At 40.5% G+C, this 15,898-nt stretch overlaps 1 long non-coding RNA gene and 1 pseudogene across 1 annotated transcript; both read right to left on the bottom strand.

Moving 5' to 3' along the window:
- Nucleotides 1-5,222: 5,222 nt before the first annotated feature.
- On the bottom strand, nt 5,223-6,353 carry LOC149097305 (uncharacterized). Its single transcript, XR_016204356.1, has 2 exons — nt 5,911-6,353; nt 5,223-5,365 (listed from the first exon to the last, which is right to left on the bottom strand). It is a non-coding gene; the product is annotated as an uncharacterized LOC149097305 (long non-coding RNA).
- A 5,680-nt stretch (nt 6,354-12,033) lies between these two features.
- LOC110062381 (uncharacterized) overlaps nt 12,034-15,898 on the bottom strand; it is a 5,417-nt pseudogene continuing 1,552 nt past the window's right edge.

The following is a 15,898-nucleotide window of genomic DNA, read 5'->3' on the forward strand; positions in this document are numbered from 1 at the left end:
ATTAAATCAAGAAATTGTGATGTTATAGGAGATTAATAAAGATGACACTTCGCCAATTTTTAAGTCTGTGCGTTTTCCCAAGCTCAGATATTCGTCGAAATATTTTGCACAAATTTACAGAGACCAGTACCTCCGCGGTACGCCAACATTGCGGCCGGAAAATAGTGTAAACATCTGGAGCTTACTTTGGCTGTCTAGGCGACTGTTTATCTGTACTGAACAAACAAGCATTTACATAAGCTCTTTTCCTAGTACTTTAACTGCTGATTGGGCTAAAAATCATGACATAAGTATATGTTTTTCGACAAACGCGTTCGTAGGTCTATGTCACGCACCGCCATAACTCGGAAATTCGAAATGTCTCGCTTGCTTGAGAAACGCAAATAACCACGACAAAGGCTGAGGAAAATAGACTGAAACGTTTATAGGCTGATATAAAGACCTTGACTCTTTTCACGCCCTAAAGACCTGCAAACGTGTAATAAGCTATTTTAAATCGATGACAAGAAATGCAATCAAAAGCAGGAGAGCTTAAGCACATCGATTCGATTGAATTTCGTACAACTTCAAATGCAGAACATTTAGCTCAATTGCAATATAGCTAGTGCTTCTCAGTATAACGACTGCCTGGGTACACGCAGCAAAGCGTCTAGTTTCAAGGGCAATTCGCAATTGGATAAGACTACGTTTCATGAAAATAAAAGATAATAATTGAATAGCAAGTTTGATACTGATTGTGCTGTCTAAAAAGAACAAAATGCTCTGTTATGAGGAGGAATTTTAAGTAGAGTGGAGCCGTCTGACTGTGCTATAGCAAATCTTTTAGAGGTCAAGAGCGTGGTTTCCAGACCTTCCGTTGTGATCTACATGTCGCTTAGCAGAGGTCGACACCTCTATCATTTGCTAATAATTTCTTTAGGCTCATTTCGGTATTGCAAAATATGTTTTAAGCTCTCTAAATATTGGCTCTGGAGTGATAAAATTTGAAATATTCCGTGAACATGTTACTTACGACGGGCCTGGCTGAATGATTAGGACGATTAGATCTGTTTGCCAGGACAGAAAATGTAGCTTCTTGACAGGTCTAATTACCTCATTGATTGATTTGTTGTAGGCTTGTCACAAACGGTGGATAGGCACATCAAAAATATAAATCTACAGGCTACCCTGTCCCGCCCTGATCGCTTTACTCTCCGAATTATTCTGTTTCGCGCTCGCCAAATTTTTTTTCTGTCCTCGCCGGGAACCTTTTCGAAGGCTAAAAGTATTTTTTTTCTTCATCTTAACAATTAAGCGAAACATTGATAGTAGTGATTTCAACAATAAAACTGCATTGACGCGCTGCACGAATTATTTTGTGTTGCGGACAATCAGTCAAACGCTGCGAGACGACACTCCAGCGTTATAGTTGCGGTTCCACTAGACTATTTGCCCACAGGAAAGAAGGTCTTTACCCGAGGGGAGTCTGTGTTTTGTGTGTGACCTTTATTCCCACAGTGAAACTCCCCATGGGAAATCACTAGGGTTTCTCTATGGTTATCTAACCACAAGAGTCGATTAACCAATCGGGTGGAAGGAAATGGTAAAAACAGGAAAACGCGGCACACGCTGGGCAAATTTTTGTGGTATTGCGCTGAAATTGCGCAAAGTAGCCAACTTTCGTGGTTAATTGTGATTACTTGATCACTTTCATTGGTGCATAGTTTTGTAGAACGTTTTCTTTTCATTGCAACTTTAGACCAGAATATGCAAAACAAGATGCGGCGTTATACAACGGCTATTTATTCCAGCGAAATCGGGAGCAAGAGAGTTATCAAAATCCAGCACCTGCCGTAGACGCTCCACATCCCTAGTATTTAATGGTAATCGCAGACGCCTTCTTCGCATTCTTCTTTTAAAAACGAAATTTTAGATCGCTAAATCAACCGAAAAAACGTCTCCAAGTAAACCATACGTTTCGCGGTTAGCGATTTCCTTGAAGAATGAAATTTCCCCATAAACACTGCCAGGTCAAAAGCTCACCTCGGGTATCTATTTGGATTGTTTGCAATGTAACCAGAAAATATGACCTGACCGGAAACCCAAGCTGATCCCATTGGGAAAGCTCGGGCAGAAGGTGTGTACTGCAACTAACAAAAGGTCTGATCTTTGACACCTCGACGTCTCAACCCTTTCAAACTTAAAAAAAAAACCGCAGTTTCTTTTTCCACGACTTGTTGTTTTCTTTCCAAACAGCCTAAGGTTACCTGCGATCAGGCTTTATTTTTTTTTAGCTTTTTTTTTTTTTTTGCTGTAAAAAGAACGCCTGATCGCAGGTTGTGCCTAGTGCGACCCTTGCTTAGTGTAAAAAAGTCTGTTATTAGGTGTCAAATTCCGCAAGGCCAAATGAAGACCGGAACCCAAGCCGAGCTATATGTTTTATAAACATTTGCAAGACCACAGCAGCTACCCTAATTCAAAATTTGAGCATTTTTTAGCGCCCTTCGTTCGTACTAGTATGAAAGTTAACCCGGTATCATGTTAATCAAACATGCTTCAGTTATTTCGTATTTACAGAAGGAGTGATCTGATAGAGTTTTTTCGAGGTAAGGTCATCATATCTGGTCATCGGTAGGCAACGATATTTTCGCGCCAATGTTAAATAAATTAAATTTCAACTCGTGCGTGCTGGCGGAACGAGAAGACTTCTCGCAGTTGCACTCGTTCCGCTTCGAGAAAGAGTCGACTTATGGCAAGCCTAAAAAAAACGAACTGTTATTCTGGCGTCACGTGCCGCTCAAGAAACTATGGCACACGCGATAAAATTTCGCTGCTTTGCATCGCGATACAGTTCTTTCGGGATTTGCGTCAAAATTGCACGAAGATACAAACGCCAAAAAATTGCATCGTTTGTAACCCTGGAAATCCAAGCTACCTTTTTCTTAAAACAAGCTTTGTGAATGTAGAAACAACGGAAAGTTAAGCTACGTATAAAACCTTGTTTGTCTCCTTGCTTGGGACGCGTTCAAGCCGAACTCATACGAATAAAATATATTCGCGCGCGCTATTAAACTAAGAATAACCTGATTGGAAATCATAGAAATGAAGCACGAAAGTCGCTCACAGAATTCCACCCTTGAGACTTCAAGACGTAAATTTCGTAGCAAAACATCAGGGACACCCAAGGGAACAATGGAATATCTTTTCGGAAGAAGCGTAAAATCAAAGGAAACAACAGCTCATAAGTTCAGATAATAAGATTCTCTTAAGGTGGCCGAACACAGTTTTCGCGCGCGCTTTTGCTGATGCACAAGGATTGCAAAGAGCGATCATTTCATTTATTCAACATCCGCACTATCTGTGCTATTTTTTCTCTATTATTGAACGCAATGTATTGATGTCTTTAGTCTTTTATCACAAAGATATGTTAGAAAAGGTAACGACGCAAAGAAACCAGCAATTCTCAGCTTTCTCTTTGTTACCGAAAGAACCCAGTTAAATGCAGCGCATGCGCAGTTGCTCAAAAAATTGAGACCGATTGCTTTTGCGGAAACTTGCGGATTTCTGACGATCCAGTCGTTAGAATTTCAAGAAATTTGGCAAAAAAATAGTTCAGAAACCACGTGAATGATCTATCGCAAAAACTCTGAATTTTGACATAGGGAATTTTTAATAATACAGAACATGCGGTGAAAACGATTTACGGCGAATTACGAAAATCGCCTATGTCAAAATTTTATTAGAACAGTGTAGACAGAAGGGATTTAATGTCAATTCGTAGTGGGCAAAAGATGAAAAAAATCTAACGACTGGATTTTTTTTAAATAAACAAAAACCAGTTTTTAAGCCTTGTTTTTAACCAGCCCCGTTGCCGTGGCAACAGCACACACCTTAGCCAAAATGCGAGAATAAACTTTTCTGTGGTTAACCTTGACTCTTGCAAAAAACGAGCGCCAAAGCATAAATAGCTTAAAAGTAATGGTGAATTTAAGCATAGCCTCTTGAAAACTGTGTTCGGCCACCTTAAAGTTTCTGCCACATTACCATTATTCTAAAAAATCCGAGCAGAACGAACTGTTCCATTCTCCATAAATATAGAGTATCATAAATATAACAGTATCAATAGCCCAAAAACGATATAGCGAAAAACAAAACAACTACAATCCGTGACTTTCGCTTAAATGTCCTGGTCTGTCTGTCTGTCGATGTATGGTAAGCACACACTCAGATGAAATGTTCGCGATATGATGAGAATACTTGTGCCTAGAATTTGATTTAAATTTAAATACTAAGTGTATATAAACTTACTAGCTGTACTAGTAAACATGTTACATCTAAAGTAGACGGCACGATACTATTCCCGGTACTATTGCACGAAAGACATACAACAGCTTACAAGACTGACATACCTCAGTAAATGGTCTTTAGCTGCAATAGCGTCACACGAAACGATTCTGACGATTGCTGAAACAAAATTGTAAACATCTAAATAAGTAAATCAAGAATTTTCGACATGTGTGAAACTACAAAGAAGATCTGGTTGTCTAAACGGAAAGCACACCAAGAAGATAATGCACGGGGATAATGCACATAAAATTAATTGTTATCCAACTTGGTCAGAACAATAACGGCAAATACAGAATAGTAGAGTAGGTCTGAAAGTACACAGCTAACAGACAAGAGGAAGCACAGGAAACTTACCGTGTTGAAATAAAATCAACTCTCTTATTAAGAAACCGTTCCCGACTCTGTAGAGCGCTGTAGCCAAAAGCTTTGGCTGGGACGTGACACACAGGGGTCATATAACTGCTGTGTAATATGACGCAGCGCATGCCTGGATAGACGAATCCTAAGTGACCATATCACTAGGCGGCACCCTGAGTCCATTCTTCGCGCGAAATGCCTTCGGTTGATGAGTGCATGCTAATTTCCCGGGGCTAATTTTCCAGAGTGGCGGCTGGTAATGGAGTCTACCAGGGAAAACCTCACATTAAAATTTACCAGCTAGATTCATGCCAAAAATGCGCATTTTCCAGCTAGGATAAGCTTCCGAGTTTAAACCAGTAAGCAAGCAATTGTTTTGAAGCGGGCTTCCCAGCAAGTTCCATGCCAATGCTTCAGAATCCCAGCCAGCGCACTAAGCCCTGCCGAGCGGATATTTTGTATATCGGCTCCGGTGAGCACTCCTGATTACTGTCATGTCCTCCGGATCCCGGCTTTCAGTTGTTTAATTTTTTGTGGTCTTTCTTTTTCTTCTTGTTTTGAACGCTTTGATCCTTTCTCAACCAGCTCAGGGAGCTTATTACTGATCAACACCAGATCTTCTTCCGTCATCTGAAATTTCCCCCGACCACGTGGCAGATGTGACAATCGTCTTAGCAAATCACTAACAAATTATTCGGGAGGATTAGGGGGGCGGTTCAAAGTACAAAATTTCCTCAAAATATACACTTGTAATATTTAGGCATTTTCTTTTCCATTTCTTCATTTTTTATCAGTGTTAATATTTACTGCGCCTTTCAATTGCTGGTTTTCAGTGTCACGCCATTCAAAATAGATCAAAATAAAAACTAGTAGTAATCAGAGATTATGAGAGTGCGTTCGACGCTCTCACTTTAATATATAATTATACATCGTAAATAAATGATTTCGCTAGCTGACTTTCAACCTTTGTCCATTGCTAAAGTCAACATTTTTCAGCAGCAACCGAGGTTTTACAGTCAGACATGCATAGTGTCAAAGTCCATGCAAGTGAAGAGGTCACGATTTGTTGATACGTTGCGTGACGCTTCCAGTTTCTGTAGTCTCTCAAGTTTCATAGAATGTTTAAATTACGTACATTATTCTAAGCTAGCATTTGCAGTCGCGTGCTCGTCTCAGGACTAATTCGAGTATTTCCCCTGATGAATAAAGTAGTCTTATGGATCTTACCTTCAGAGTACTTTTCCACCGATTCCAAACAATAAAATTTCGACCGGATAAAGACTGAGCTATCTGTCGCGACTGGAACTAATCAACAAATGCAATCCAAATGTAGCTGTTCCCACGGTTATCATCCCAAAGCCAAGTCGTGTTAATAAACAAGGACAATTCCCTCAGATTGCGATAAATGCTGCCGTCGAAGCGTTTAAATTCACCAAAATCTAACGCTGAAAGCACATAATAGCGAGGCGTACGGCGACTGAATGGAAAGAAGTCAAAAAAAGATCCATCGGAAAGACGAGCTCACAGGGCCTGCTAACATACTCACATGTTCGCCACATGTCTTATCACATTGTCTTAGCATGCCCCTGCAAAAATCAAGCGGGGTGACCATTTTGGTGTCCTTACAGGAATGTGTTTTTTTTCAGCTTAGAACCGTGCACATGGAGACCAACTCTGAAAAGCCACAGGTCAAAACGTTCAGGAGGGGGGCGTAACGGTTTGCGGTGATGCGGTTTTGCGTTATTTTTGGTGCGGTTTTGCGGAAATCTTTATTTTAACCTGCGGTATTGCGGTTTAATAAGACTAAGCGGTTTGCGGTTTTCATAAATTTTGATGGCGGTAATCGGTAAAAAAGAGTCGGCAGCGGTCTGCGCCTGGGTCTGCGCTTTCCAGTTATGACAATTATTACTCGGATCCTGACGCTTCCGATGACTTTTGATCTCTTGTTTATGTTTTGCAAGGGACCATTGTTGTGCAAGCAAGCTTTGCTGTTTGTAAATTTTCGCTTTTTCCAGTTAATGATTGGTATGATTAGCCATTTTATCCAATGATACGTCGACTTGTTGACTTTCCGGGCTGGGAATCTTTCGCTCGGATTTCCTACAGTATTTGCCGTGGCCTCGTGCGGGACACTGTCTGCCGAGCAAGAAGAAGTGGTTATGAGGATGGTCGGGAAGAGATTGGAAGGAGAGATTGGAAGCTCGGCTACGTTTCTTCTGGCAGCAAGAACTCGCCTCTGGAGAGTTATACGCTTCAACAATCGTTTGCTTTACTGAACACTTCATGGGGCTGACTACGTTGTCTTCGGGTTATTCAAATTCTTCTTGGAAAATTTTAAATGAAATTTAAGGTTGATTCAGTCGAATTGCGACACAAAATGGATGTTCCGCGCTCGTATTCGGGATATTTGAGTTTGAAAACTAGCATCTTGACGAATTTTCACCGTGCAAAAAACTCGCTGAAAGCTTGCGTTGTTTAACATTCGAGTCGTTTCCAGTGCTGAAGTCGTAAACATCGATGTTTTTCAATCGGGTAACTCAGCAGTATTTGTGCGTGCGCGAGCGCACTTATATCAGTCCCACAGCAGCATGACGAAGTCAGTCCTACGGTATTATTTTATGAGTGCGATGATCATACGTTGATTAACATTAACGTACACTTTTATCAAACTAAGGTCGTGTTTCTAATGGAATGGCGAACTAGAAATAATGATGACGGCACCGTAGCACATTTGTAACTACGGTTTCGGTGTTTTGGTAAATTTCCATGCGGTATTGCGGTTTGTTGCGTATTTTTACGCGGTTTTGCGGTTTTCGGACCCCCCTTACGCCCCCCTCATTAAATTACTTCTTGTTTATCGGTGAAAAGTTTTAAATCAAACAAAATCGTTCTTCTTCAATTTCCTCATAAGATATTTAACTTTATTCCATTTCCTTATAAGATATTTACTTTCTTCCATTTATCTCTTAAGTTTTCGATAAAATAAGGGTTTTAGAAAAGTTCCATACCTTTGCGAGGAAAACAAAAGTATCAAGTTACAAACGTTGGCGTGAAAAGTAAAATTGTCACATTTGCTACTTCAGCATATTATTAAATTTTGAAATGAAAAAAAATCAACGTGAAACACCAGCGTAAAATTTGAAAGCTGTCTTGACAAACAGTAATTGTAAGCTATTATTAAACATCGAATGAAAGTACAGACATGAAACATACGCACTGCTAAGATTATAACAAGATTATGGCTTATAAAGGTTTCTGTTCGATCATATTCTGCAAGGGAAAAAGCCCTAGGTACCAAAGTAAATACAAACCGGGAGTGAACACGGCAGGTGTGACTATTGTGCCAGAGCTATACATTGCACTCTGCACTATCTGAGATCCGCACTATCTGAGATTGTCTCACTAGTCTCATGTAGTATGCACGAAAAGATATTCTTTTTTTAAAAAAAAGAAAAAAAAAGACTGTTGTAATAACAAGTATAGTCAATATGGTAATTCGTATAACTAGAATAACCCGTAAGCCACACGTCATTCATCATCCACTGGGAGATCGAGGGATTTGCTCATAGAGCACTTTGATTTTAACATGGATCTAAGACTTTGGAGACGCAATCGTTTGTGACAGGCTGCTTTGAGCGTTTTATTTTGTGTCGCGAATCGAGTTTATCAATTTTCGCAACAAATGACAGGCTAAAACGTTGAAGTGACGGGTGTCACTTTATCTAGCGTTACGCTTGCATTTTCCACTTTTTAGGTTCAGCAGTGGATTTCTCCGCGCTTTAAAACAAGTGAAACGAACCAGGCCAAATGGGCCCTTTCTTGATTAAATTCGTAATCTGTTTTTGGTTCAAAGGGTAACCCATATAGCCCGGCGTATCTAATCGAACGATTGATGTTCGATTGGGTTCGGTAATCGAACATAATCGAACTTACACCAAAATTTAGTCAATCGAACAAAATTGAACGTTCGATTGCCGAACGGTCGACAATCGAACAAAATCGAACTTTCAATTACCGAAAGGTGAACAGCCGTACTCAATCAAACGCGGGATTACCGAGCTCCTGTTTGTTTGATTTCTATGTTTACTGCGCCTTTCAATAACATTCAACCGACAAATGCGTTTTTCGCTACCGTCAATCAAATGTTCGGCGGCTCCTCCCAGCTTCCGACTACTGCCGAGCGCGCGGTAATGAAATCGTTGAGCACAGTTTAGACTACGAAACAGTGCTCGGCGGTAGTCGGAAGCTTGGAGGAGCCGCCGAATATTTGATTGATGGTAGCGAAAAACGCATTTGTCGGTTGAGCTTTGAATTTTAGAGTCCGCATGTTATCGCTGGTTTTCACATGACGTCACTGAAATTCAAACTATAAAACTGTTGATCTTGCTGAGATTTAACTTTAATGATGTATAAGAGCAGCTGAAAACTAATATTCATACAAATTCTCGCTCCGAATGGGTTCTTGGTTTTGTGATACACTACGCTTGAATTTCTACGCTTTTGCGTGACGCGGCATTTGCGGCCCAGAGAGCTGTCATTATGGTTAAAATAGTGACTTGTTTCGGGGAATTTGGCTATCTGAACAGTTTTTGTCTTAGAAAAAATATGTTTTAATTGTTTAGAGTTCCTCGAGAGATAAATTCACGCTTTTGTAGTAAACCTCAATGACAGAAGTTTCTATTGGTTTCCGGCCGCCATGTTGGTGCCCATACGGATGGGCACCAGTATGGCGTCTCCATATAATTCTCTATAAATTTGGGTAAAAAATTTCTCCGCATATCTTGCATAAGAAAAATTGCTGTGACTAGAATCTTGGAGATAGTCTTTGCATATTTACCTTCTTTCATTTCCCAGATTCTGGACTTAATCTACTGAACGAGGGGGGCGTAAGGGGGGTCCGAAAACCGCAAAACCGCGTAAAAATACGCAACAAACCGCAATACCGCATGGAAATTTACCAAAATACCGAAACCGTAGTTACAAATGTGCTACGGTGCCGTCATCATTATTTCTAGTTCGCCATTCCATTAGAAACACGACCTTAGTTTGATAAAAGTGTACGTTAATGTTAATCAACGTATGATCATCGCACTCATAAAATAATACCGTAGGACTGACTTCGTCATGCTGCTGTGGGACTGATATAAGTGCGCTCGCGCACGCACAAATACTGCTGAGTTACCCGATTGAAAAACATCGATGTTTACGACTTCAGCACTGGAAACGACTCGAATGTTAAAGTGCACCTAACCCCAAAATTTTTTTTTCGCTAAAACAAATCTAGACTTTATTTGAAGCATTTGGGCGAAGAAATTTTTGAATTTGGTTGAATCCTCGATTTTCTATACCCTTTCAAAGTCGCGATTAAGTGTTTCACGACCGCGTTTTAGGGAGTCTGGGGCGGCGGTACCTGATGACGTCTACCCAGGAACCAAACACAATAGCGCCTCAGTCAACTCACTGTATTTGCTCGAGAAAATAGAATGCAAAACTAATCGATCCGATGTATTTTGGGACTAAAACGTCCAAGGTTTGTCTCAGAATCATTTCTTTTTCGTCACTGGAGTCAGAGTTAAGTTTCGATTTGGAAGGCTCCGAAGTAAACTTCGATCGAGCACGTTCGACAACTGTGAACTCACTGCTTAGAGCTTTGAGAACAATTTGTAATATTTCAAGCGACGACGGGGAAGACGTCTTTGCGGACGAGCTGCTTGTATATTAGGAATGGAAAGCTAGATACGAAGTGGAGGAGCAGGCAAACGAACAGCAGGAAAGAAAACTCAAGGACTGCTTTGGATGGTAATTTCGTCAACTAAAATATAAGATTCCCACGCGTGTTTATAGCCCGTTTACATTTGTCCTTACCGAGAATGTATTTTGTCAAGGTTCTGTTAAATCCAGTTTGTGTTTTACTTTCAGTTGAATGCTTCATGTTTTTAAGAGCGACGTACGTGTTGCAGTTTTCGAGACTTGATGACCTCCAAAACATTGGCTTCGATCGATTGAAAATCGTATTGTTTGGACCTGTATTTTTGAAGCTGCGGGAAGCAAGGCGGAAGGAAACATTTCATGCAATTACCGATTTCACATTGTCACACGTTTTAAGTCGTAACTCCAAATAACCAATGTAAATTGTTCTCAAAGTTTGCAGTGAAATTCGTCGGATAAGCGAAAAGGATGTGTTCCCTAAGCGGTCCGCAGATAATGTTACGCGGTCATATTTTCGACGCTATTGCACAGAATCTTTGTCACACTGCTGATTTCCAAACCTTCGAAAAACTCTGTGAGTCTAACAATTTTGTTATCATGTAATTCTAGAGGATTAATCTTCGACTTTCATCTAAATCGAAAGAGAAATAAGTGTTGGTTGGCGGCGTACAGTTGCGATCTATTTACGTATCAGTATAACGCTTCTTGATCATGACCGGATCACACAACTTTGCCGGTTATGTTATAAATACTGCGGGATTGGAAGATATAGGTTGTCGGTGGTATTTCTACAAATTGCTGGTTAGCTTTAAGCAGAAAATTTATGAAAACAGCGTTCGAAAGTCTGCGGAACAAATTCCAGTGAGAGTTCTTCAATGGTTCTCACAGATTCAGTTCGCTTGTTTCGGTTCGACAAAATCAACCATCGTTTACGTCTTTATTGCACCATTAGCCGATCATCGCCAGTAAATTGTACAGTATACCTTTCTTTAAATCTGGAATATTGCTGCAACAGCCGATAGCACCTCTGGAAGGCACTTCTGATAGGCATTTCTGCGCACTTTTCGAATGTGTATTGCACCATCCTGAAGGAGATGAGAGGAAATGAGATATCCAACCTTCCTGGGTAGACGTCACAAGAGCCGCTGGACCCATTCTCCTCAAACTCGGTCGTGAAACAAAACGACGGTGTTTTGGAGCTATTTTCGAGATTTCGTCGTGGCACAGAAAATCGAGGATTTAACGGAATCCAAAAATTTTTTCGCAGAACTATTTCAAATAATAAGTAGATTCGTCCTAGCGAAAAAACATTTTTGGGGTTAGGTGCACTTTAAACAACGCAAGCTTTCAGCGAGTTTTTTGCACGGTGAAAATTCGTCAAGATGCTAGTTTTCAAACTCAAATATCCCGAATACGAGCGCGGAACATCCATTTTGTGTCGCAATTCGACTGAATCAACCTTAAATTTCATTTAAAATTTTCCAAGAAGAATTTGAATAACCCGAAGACAACGTAGTCAGCCCCATGAAGTGTTCAGTAAAGCAAACGATTGTTGAAGCGTATAACTCTCCAGAGGCGAGTTCTTGCTGCCAGAAGAAACGTAGCCGAGCTTCCAATCTCTCCTTCCAATCTCTTCCCGACCATCCTCATAACCACTTCTTCTTGCTCGGCAGACAGTGTCCCGCACGAGGCCACGGCAAATACTGTAGGAAATCCGAGCGAAAGATTCCCAGCCCGGAAAGTCAACAAGTCGACGTATCATTGGATAAAATGGCTAATCATACCAATCATTAACTGGAAAAAGCGAAAATTTACAAACAACAATGGTCCCTTGCAAAACATAAACAAGAGATCAAAAGTCATCGGAAGCGTCAGAATCCGAGTAATAATTGTCATAACTGGAAAGCGCAGACCCAGGCGCAGACACGCTGCCGACTCTTGTTTACCGATTACCACCGCAATCAAAATTTATGAAAACCGCAAACCGCTTAGTCTTATTAAACCGCAATACCGCAGGTCAAAATAAAGATTTCCGCAAAACCGCACCAAAAATAACGCAAAACCGCATCACCGCAAACCCTTACGCCCCCCTCTTTAATCATCAAATAGTCACGGAATAGGCCCTTTGCAACTAGGCCATCACGTGACCGATTTTTCTTAAAATTATGGGCTATAACTTAACGAATGCCAGAAATGGAAAAAGCACGTCAAAAATATCAAAATAGCTAGGTTTGAGGCCCCCATCATTAAAGAAGGAGATTTTATGACGGTCCGAAATTTTAAAAGAATAAGAAATTCCAGGAGCCTCAAACTTAGCCATTTTGGTATTTTCGATGCGCTCTTTCGATTTCTGGCATTCTTTAAGATATAGCCCATAATAGAACAATTTTCTCGGAAAAGTTTGGTCACGTGACCCCAGCTGCAAAGGGCGTATGCCACGTTCTTATACACAGTTGCCACCTCAGTGATATTGATTAATACAACTGAGAAGCAGCGTTAGCGTTAAAACAAGGACTATTGAAGGTCTGCGCTATTCAGTTGACCAAGATTATATATCCTATATCGTGAACGAGTTCCCTCAAAGACTGATTAAATTAATTTATGCTTTCATAACGTGCCACGGAATCTGTAGCAATAACTGCGATGATCATTCTTCACTGTCATCTACAACCGCAGTTCTTATATGAATTATTTCATATATACTTCACATCATTTCACTCCTCACGGGAAGATATGAACTCAATTAATTGACCTCGCTCCCAATGTGTGGCTTCATAGCTCAGTTGGTAGAGCATCGCACCGGTATCGCGGAGGTCACGGGTTCGAATCCCGTTGAAGCCCTGAGTTTTTTCAGGCTTCTTCTTTCCAATTGCTTAAATTGGAAAATTAACTGCGATGATCATTCTTCACTGTCATATTTTGGTTATGCTACTGTGAGGAAAATCTATAATGCAACTACCTTTATTGAACTTAGATGCTTTCCAAACCATCTCAGAGATTTGCTTGGGCTGCACGGCTGCTTTGTCTGCAGGAACGGTCCATACACACTCCTTCGATGTACAGGCTGGGTTTGTAAGTCCATTTCTGTTTGCCGCTTCAATCCGAAAATTAAGGCAGTCACATGGATACAGGAGGTGCTCATCCTGTAATGGAAATACACAATCCCGGGAGGGAAATTAGTCTAAACAGAAAGTTAACTGCTTAACCTTTATAATATTGCGAAAATCAGGAGATGAACATTGCACTACATACATACATACATACATACATACATACATATATTTTTGATGAGGCAGGTCTGCGTCTGGCAACCCAGAGGGCTGGTGTGGACCTGCCATAAAATATATACCTAAAAACTAAAATCTAAAATTATTAAAAATACATCGTTAGGATTCAAAAGCTACTAAAAGATAATTTAAAATGACTTAAAATTTACATTTCTATTAAAATTAAGTATAAAAAGAGTGATTTAAAAATATAAAAATGCACTATTCTTAGATTTAATAAGGCACGCCTCTTTCTCGAACTGTATTTGGTCTAATGTTTTTGAGGCTAGTTTAAGCTTTTCTTTAAAAAGCTGAAGAGAAGTAACGTTTCTTATGAATTTTGGGATGGAATTCCACACTATAGGGCCTCTATACCTAATGCTATTTCTTCCGAGTTCACTATGATAACATGCTAGCGAGAAGTCATTCGAGCGCCTTAATTTGTAACTAGTCTCATTTGTGCGGGTTCCAAGTAGGGCCGTAAGCTGCTCCGGTAGAATATCATTATGCACCTGATACATTATCGATGCGAGCCTCCGCTTGTAGATGTAACTCAATGGCTTCCATTTAGCCCTTTTAAGGGCGTCACAATCAGGAGTTCCACTAGGGAGTTTATGGATTAGTTTTGCAGCTTTTATGTGTAAATGCTCTAGGTCATTAAATGAAGACAATGAACAGGATCCCCATACGGCAATGCAGTAGGTTATGCTTGGAACAATGCCTTTGTAATAGATTTCTTCAAGAACACAGGTAGGCAGTCCTTTCATAGACTTTAGGAATTTTAGTTTTCCTCCAAATTTAGAGTGGAGCATTTTAATTTGAGGTTTCCAGTTCAAGTTGTGGTCGATTACAACACCCAAGCAGGTAGATTTGGAGGTGAAATATATGTATGAGTTGCCAAATATCAGTGGTCTCATAGGGCCGACAAATGCGTGTTTGCAGATTAACATTGCTTCCGTCTTGCCAGTGTGAACAGTCAAGCGATTTTGGTCGCACCAGCTTTTAAAATCAATTAATATTCGGTTTAACGCATCCACTATTTCTTCAACCTCCCTCCCAATGTAATACACGGTGGTGTCGTCGGCAAACATATGAATAAATCCGGTTGCGGACGAGTTGGGTAAATCATTTACATAAATTGCAAAAAGTCTAGGACCTAGGAGGGAACCTTGAGGGACCCCAATATTGACTGGTCGCAGCCCAGATCTTAGTCCATTTACAGTGGCAAATTGGCATCTATTTGAGAGGTAACTTACGATCCACTCGTGGAAACCACCTGATATTCCTGCAGCTGATAATTTGAGTTGAAGGATGTTGTGGTCGACAGTGTCAAAAGCTTTTTTGAAATCAATAAATAGTACTCCGACTTTGTGGCCAGTATCAATTGCCTTTTTCCATGTTTCAGTGATATAGACGAGTAATGATTCAGTGGAGATTCCTTTCTTGAACCCCCATTGGTTTGAGTGGACAAGGCTATGCATCTCGAGATGATTGTCTAGAGAGTCGCAAACAATACTCTCTAAGATTTTGCTGTTTAAATTTAGCATTGTCAGAGGTCTATAGTTCGCACAATCTGACTTGGACCCCTTCTTGAAAACTGGGATTACTTCTCCAATTTTCCAGTTACTCGGGTGGAGGCCGCGTTGAATACTGTTCTTAAATATACTGAAGAGACCTTCAAAGAGGGTGTCGCCTGCCTCCGCCATTTCACGTGACGTTATTTTGTCAGGACCCCCTGTTTTTTGTTTTATCCGAGAGAGTTTCAGCTTAACTTGTTTTTCGGACAGGCCAATTTGGTTTATGGTGGGTGTTATACGATAAATGGTCTCGAATGGCTGAGCAGTCATGGCATCGTGGTCAAACTTTTCAGCAAGCTGAGTTCCAATGCTTGCAAAGTAATCATTCATAGCTTCGGCCTTGTCGAAATCGTTTGTTAGGATGTTATTATCCCTGTCATAGACTGGTGGAATTGGTTTTCTCGTGCCGATGCCTTGTGCATTCTTTATCACTTGCCAGAATTTCTTGCTATTGTCGGTGTCAGCAAATTGTTCCCTCCAGTATGAAATTTTCGCATTATGGATCAATTTCTTTACACGGTTCCTAGCGGCTTTATACGAGCTCCAGGTTGTTGGATCTTTGTTAACTTTAAGGAGCTTTAGCAGCCGGTAACGGTTGTTTTGTTCTTTCTTTATCTCGTTAGTTATCCACGGCAATTTGTTTTCTCTCTTTCTGACTTTCCT

Source organism: Orbicella faveolata, unplaced genomic scaffold (assembly GCF_042242905.1).
Source record: "Orbicella faveolata isolate gen_17 unplaced genomic scaffold, um_ofav_v1 contig_47, whole genome shotgun sequence".
Taxonomy (NCBI): Eukaryota; Metazoa; Cnidaria; class Anthozoa; order Scleractinia; family Merulinidae; genus Orbicella; species Orbicella faveolata.